Below are 5,600 nucleotides of genomic sequence, written 5' to 3' on the forward strand. Positions count from 1 at the left end.
AGCAAATTCTTCAGACTATGGCTCTCAGAGTTTTCACTAATGATGTTTTCCTCCTGAGGTTATGCACAATGATTTAAAAATTACTTCCATCAATAAAAACATTTTGAGCTTTCTTTTAAGATTTTATGATAACTGTGAGCGTCATCACTTTGAAGTCGTAAATTAAGTTAATGACAGAACGTCCAAAAATAAAATATGGGAGTTCATATTATTTGAGACTTTGGTGGGGACCCGGCTGAATTTCTCAACAAACCGTAAATGTATACAAACAACGGAGGTCGAGAGATTTATCAGCTAGAGAAAAAAATGTGGAACGCTTCACGATTTTGCGTGTCATCCTTGCGCAGGGGCCATGCTAATCTTCTCTGTATCGTTCCAATTTTAGTATATGTACTGCCGAAGCGAGTACAATACGAATTTGCATCTCACACCTATATATGGGAACATTTAATTATAGAATAACTAAACTGGTGGGTACTTTTTGTAGAAGAACAGTGCGAGCCGTTGTAATTTGCAGTTTTATCATTATGTAGTTATTCATACGCGAACAGTTTTTGACACTTCTTACTCGGAGATTATATTTTCAATAGAAGTTAATATTTTACACTTTCTCCTCAGCTTTATAAAATTAGAAACGCAGAGTCCCAAATTTTTTTCATACGTTTCTTTCGGTAGGAAATTCATGCGCATTTTCTTTTGTCAAGGCCAAATTATACTCAAGGCCTGTGCTAGTGTGAAACTATTCTTTTGTGTTTTCGCTGGGCTCCATGAAATTTCTACTGACCGCGAGATGGCGCTAATCTTCTGCTACACTTTGCGACGTTTACAATGAGCAGAAGTATACCACAAACAAGTATGCTCTTGTTATATGCAAAATTTAATAACGATTAATCTCTAGTAGTCAGATATTATACATTTCTTAAAGCATGAAATTTCAAGTTATCCCACTCGATTTTAATTCCTGCTTGCATCTAGATAGCTACTTATTCTAATTTAAAGGTAAATTTAGAACATCTGTTTTACTTTTCAGTTTTTTATACAGAACGAAGTTAGCAAGCTTCAGAACATAAACTATTTCACCGCGAAAGTTACATCATAATCCTATCAATTGTCCTGGGCAACAAAATAATTTAGTACCCTATATTAAATATATAATTAATAAATTAATAAATTATGATCTAAAATTGTATATCTTTTTCTAATACATAAGAGAAAAATATTACTAAAAGAGATTTGATTTTAAGTGCTGAAGGCATTTTTCCTTCCTAATTATTATCAAATAATTTTGGGGGGTTGGATTAAATGTTTAAATAATGCAGATTTAGAGCTCTGAAGTGTAATGCAACATTACAGATATTCAAAATAATAGCAAGTATTGCAATTTCACAAAGTAACTCTGAATACCAAGTATTCCAATATCACCGGCAGCATATAATAATGACATTAACCACAATGAATCATATAGTGCGTCTGACCCAAATTAGTTGTTATATTTGAATACTTTTGTACTGATTATTGATACTGTAGATTTTATAATTTTGTTTCAACATTTTTTCAGAAATTTCATTGTGTTACGTTACCAATCAACTACATTTACTTACGAAGGATTCCCTCCTCATATCAGTACCAAATTGGTTTAAAAAATCCAGAGTTGTCCATCCTTAAGCCACGCCCCATTTTCTAAAGACTCCTCATCAGTATTCGCAAAAAACTATCTTCAAGCTAAGGAATTGTGAATTCATTGATGTGTCCTGTCTATACGAGCCAGTTTACCTTAAAAAGTCCTCCATGGAGGCATTCCTCGCCTGAGGGGAGACAGCACTCGAAGCTTTACTATGACATAAACGTGATCGTTCTGATTTCCTAGCGGAGTAGTGCTTACAAAATTGGGCGTGGTGCAAGGCCGTTGAACTCTCTAAATTTGTTTAGATAAAATTATAATCGAATAAGTGCTACATTTGTGGAAAGTAAAAACTGAGGATGAAAACCCAATATAGATAGTTAAATGCGTTGTAGTACATTGTATAAATTTACTGTTGTGAATCTATTAACCTGCATCGAACGTTGCTTATGAGTCCACCTACTTTGAAATGTAACAACTACTTTGTTTCCGGTATGATCGACGCTGCTCAGAATTCCGGGTCTGTAGGCGTGGTTTAATAATAAAAGTAAGTGTTGCTCATGGGTTCGACCAGAATACAATAGTGCGAATTTGGTATCTATAATAGGTAATTCAAATAATGTTTATGTTTTATATAATTTTGCAGCAGTAAATTTCGGCAAGAGTTTTCAGCCTATATGCATTGGTCAGGACTCAGTGAGAGTAGGCGGGGCTTTAGGACTAGCTGTATCCACGAATCTAATATTCCCCTAATACAACCAGTGCAAATTTAGTAGCTAATTTAGGCTTTATTTATAATTTAAATGAGTCGAACCAATTTTTGTTTGTTTCATGTTAAGAACATGTAACTCCTTAATTCTTCCATTGCTGAAGGACATTTGAATAGCATCTTGCTTAATAGGATGGTCACACAGCTTCAGTTCTTGCTATAACTTTAAATATGGTTGTGAATAAAAATAGAAAAATGAATTTTTTGTTCCAAATTAATATCATATAACGATTTAATTTGCTCATATATTAAACTGCTTAATAATGATGTGCTGAGGTTTTACGCTAGAAGCCTGCCAAATGCCAACATTTGTAAACGCCATTTACAGTATTCGCAGATAACAATAAAGAATTAGAAAAAAGGCGTAGCCTAAAATCCCAACAGCTATGATTGCGTGCTAAGGAATTATAATACCAGTTGTATACGTAAAATCTTTAGGAACCCACTCTTTCACAAAAAATAACATAATGCATGACACCATGATATATTTCAATATACCAATCATAAACTATACATGAAACGAGAGTAAATGTTGAATATCGGTTATCAGCATAAATTTACATTATCTCTTCCTAATGTCTCAGATCTGGAATTCAAAAATACGGTATGATTTACAACTTTAATAATATTATATCAACCACTTTTACTGTGTGATAAGACTGAGTTTATCTTTAAAAAAGCGATCATTTCCTTAGCTTTGACAGCGCAGAGACAGTGTCATAGCCGATGAGGTACTACCGAGGCGTGACTTTTGCTAGTTGAAAACTTTTCCCAATACCCCGCCATGGCGACGTGAAATACCGTCGGCAGAGGCAATTTTTGGGAACACTTTCGAGGGTTTATAATATACGATGAGATATCGCAGGAACTTGAACCCATTCGCTGGTTGAATACTTCGAATGAGAAATACTGTGGGTGCCATTTAATTAGTTTCGGTTCATCGTAAACTCTTCTATTAATTTACAAAATCATACATAAACCGCATAATTAAAATAGAAAATTGTACAGATCGCTGTTGCATCAAGCACATGCTGATGTTAATTTAACCAACCTCCAAAACAAATAGAAAAAATCTGATGTGTACACCACATGACTTCCTTGTACAGAATATTAAATTATACGCAATTTTTCTTGCATTTCATTTAACTTCTTAGATTGAATTAAACCTACTTCGCCGACAGCGCACAAACCACAACAGAATAAATGCATTCTTTAAAATTCATTTTGTTTACCATAGCGAGACTCTGGCGCTAGGTTTACTTAACAGTATTATATTTCGTTCATATTATAACTCAGAATGAACAAAATTTATATCATTTAAAGAATTATCTAATCGTTGCCACATGTTCTATTCAAATACTATAACAAAGCTAGAACGATGTATAAAAGAAATTAAGCAAACAAAACGAAAAAGAAACAGTTTTTCACAGACGATTGAGTATTTCTCATTCAATTAATTCAGTTTTCACTTCGCGACAAGGTAAAAATACATAAAAACTCAAAATATCTGTATTAAAAATTACGAAGTAAATCTTAAGTACTTATTTCCTCGAAAAAATTCCAGAAAGGATTAAGCATGATTTAATTCGCAATAATAAATGAAGGCGTTATTTTTGTGTTGCGAAGCTTAGGCTCTCTAGATTGGCAACAAATCTACAATTCTGCTGTTTCAAATGTAAACAAATATGTCCGCCATGTTATTTAAAACTTTACGGCACTTAAACAGCTTTTAAATTGTTGGTAATTGTACAGAATTACAAAAGGCATAAAAACTTTAACCGGAAGATAAAAACAACATAATTCAATCATTTTTAAAGCAAAAAATGTACAATTTACAAACATATTAGAGTAAAGAAACTGAGATCACTGAGCCGGGTAGCAGAGTGGATATATTTATAAATATATTTATATACGTTTGGCGCGTCCGATTGAAACCAAAATACGAAGTGCATATCTACATGTTATAGTAGTCTTATATACAAAATTTCAACGTTCTGAGGCTACTCGTTTTTGAGTTATGCGAGATACGTACGTACGCACGTACGTACATACGTTCGTACAGACGCCACGAAAAATTCTCTTCAGAATTCATTTTAAAGCAGTTTTTTAGTTTTTTTGGAGGAAAAGAGTCTTTTATTCTGTCCTTACGTATATATATCACGCAAAAACATCGTTAAATTGCATTCGAAAGCGGTCAAAGTGGATATTTTGGTTGAAATATGCTGCCAGAAGCTTTTCGCGATTACAATACTTCCTTTTTACTTCGTACAAGGAAGTAAAAAGGGCAGACGATCAATAAAAATAAGAACAGCATATATTGTAATCTAATTTAGTAATGAAAACTGAAAATAACTTTTGAAAAATTTATATGCAGATTAACTGCACATAAAAAAAGCACTGGAAATGTCATACCCTTGTCCTTTCCTCTACCCTTACCTCATCTCTTCCTTCACTTACCATACCTATAAGGTCTCAGGTTTGAACGCCTTATATTCTTAAAGGGATTTAGCATCACAAATTGCTTTTTACCCTATACATATGACATATATATAGACATATATCAACTGAGTTGAAATTATATGTCATTTGTTGCGCGCACAGACTCATAACTATATTTTCGGCGCTTGTAATATTTCTAAGCCTGTTTGCTGTACAAACGCTCGATCTGTCTTTGCGGACGATATGCTGAAATCAGATTGACTCGTAGATTTCCTTAAATATTTTGATAATCTGTGACATAGGACGTAATTCAACTTCAAGAAAAGTAAAAAAAGCAGTATTGCATCATGTGTTACGTAATGCCGTCAATAAACTTCGGAAGATATCCACGAGACAGTTTTATGAATAACTTTATTGAATGAACACGAGACTTTTAATGTATTAATGTTTTAATGACGCGAGTTTTATTTATCCTTTTTTTGTGGATGGCATCAGTTTTTTGGCGTTGCCATGCACGTTCTAATCCGTGTTTGCTTAGTGATAGAAGTGTTCAATGAATTTAATGTTGATATGACTATGAATTGAATTATATTGTATTTGTGTTCTGTTTATTGAATAATATCCTAGTTCCTGCTTTACTTCAAAGAAACTGTGAAAATGTTGATGTCGAGTATTAATAAAAGTCTTTATTCATCAAGAAGCCTGTGCAGAATTCAAGTAGATAAGATTTATTTCTTTTTCTATAAATATTCGTCGGCTCCGACGAATGAA

General features: G+C 33.2%; 2 non-coding genes across 2 annotated transcripts; one reads left to right on the forward strand and one right to left on the reverse strand.

Annotated features, from left to right (window-relative positions):
* Window positions 1-302: 302 nt before the first annotated feature.
* On the reverse strand, window positions 303-409 carry LOC146995157 (U6 spliceosomal RNA). Its single transcript, XR_015043736.1, has one exon. It is a non-coding gene; the product is annotated as a U6 spliceosomal RNA (small nuclear RNA).
* A 2,674-nt stretch (window positions 410-3,083) lies between these two features.
* LOC118204627 (U4 spliceosomal RNA) lies at window positions 3,084-3,228 on the forward strand. The gene has a single exon (XR_004760834.2). It is a non-coding gene; the product is annotated as a U4 spliceosomal RNA (small nuclear RNA).
* The last annotated feature ends 2,372 nt before the right edge of the window (window positions 3,229-5,600 follow it).

Source organism: Stegodyphus dumicola, chromosome 10 (assembly GCF_044657685.1).
Source record: "Stegodyphus dumicola isolate Sdum_Otavi_A_Nest chromosome 10, ASM4465768v1".
Lineage (NCBI taxonomy): Eukaryota > Metazoa > Arthropoda > Arachnida > Araneae > Eresidae > Stegodyphus > Stegodyphus dumicola.